The sequence below is a fragment of the Fukomys damarensis genome, unplaced genomic scaffold (assembly GCF_012274545.1).
Source record: "Fukomys damarensis isolate Sample0158 unplaced genomic scaffold, DMR_v1.0_HiC HiC_scaffold_24, whole genome shotgun sequence".
NCBI classification, from domain to species: domain Eukaryota; kingdom Metazoa; phylum Chordata; class Mammalia; order Rodentia; family Bathyergidae; genus Fukomys; species Fukomys damarensis.
In genome coordinates, this window is record NW_022900936.1 from 4175439 (window position 1) to 4176288 (window position 850).

General features: G+C 64.0%; 1 protein-coding gene across 1 annotated transcript in view; it reads right to left on the reverse strand.

Moving 5' to 3' along the window:
• Cbs (cystathionine beta-synthase) overlaps positions 1 to 475 on the reverse strand; it is a 12799-nt gene extending 12324 nt beyond the window's left edge. The window contains exon 1 of the mRNA XM_010636506.3: positions 206 to 475. The gene's annotated coding sequence lies outside the window, so the exon portion shown is untranslated. The remainder of the gene's footprint in view (positions 1 to 205) is intronic.
• Between the last annotated feature and the right edge of the window lie 375 nt (positions 476 to 850).

Sequence of the window (850 nt, forward strand, 5' to 3'; positions counted from 1 at the left end):
GGGAGGAGAGGAAGGGGGGCAGGAAGACAGCAAGAGCACTGAGGGGCCCTTGTGGGGTGTCTGGGATCCCTTCTGGGCACAGTGTACGGAGGCCGCCCACCTTCATCTTCTCCAGGCATCGAGACCAAGCTCAGCCCCCCTGCAGTCCCCTCCTCAGACCCACATTCCACAGGAAGACCCCAGCTGATGGCGAAGGGTCACTCACCACACTGCTGGCTCCGAGTTCACAGGGAGGCCTGAGGGGTGATGGAAGTGAGGGGCTCTCTCCTGGCAGAGAGGAATGCGGGCAAGGAAGGAACCTCATCAGCAACATTGTCTCCCTACAAGATGTTGCAACTGGGGAGGGGGCTGCGGAAGCCCCCAAGGCAGTGGTACCCAGGCCTTGGCGTCAGGGACCTTTCCGAGACCCTGCTCTGGACCTGCTCTTTCCCAGAAAAATGTGCCCATTTTCAGGGGTTCGAGTCCCTCCAGAGATACCCGAGGCTATCACGTTCCTCTTCCGCAACCTTTGAGAAAGCCCCGTGTGAGCGGGAGAGCGCCCTCAGGTCCATGGTACCAGGTCCCCGCGCGGTCCTCAAGCCCTGGCGGCCCCTCCACCCTCAGCCGGGTCCCGTGCTCCGCGGGGAGCGGCTCAGCTACCTGGGTGTCCTCAGGGGTTCGAGTCCCTCCAGAGATACCCGAGGCTATCACGTTCCTCTTCCGCAACCTTTGAGAAAGCCCCGTGTGAGCGGGAGAGCGCCCTCAGGTCCATGGTACCAGGTCCCCGCGCGGTCCTCAAGCCCTGGCGGCCCCTCCACCCTCAGCCGGGTCCCGTGCTCCGCGGGGAGCGGCTCAGCTACCTGGGTGTCCC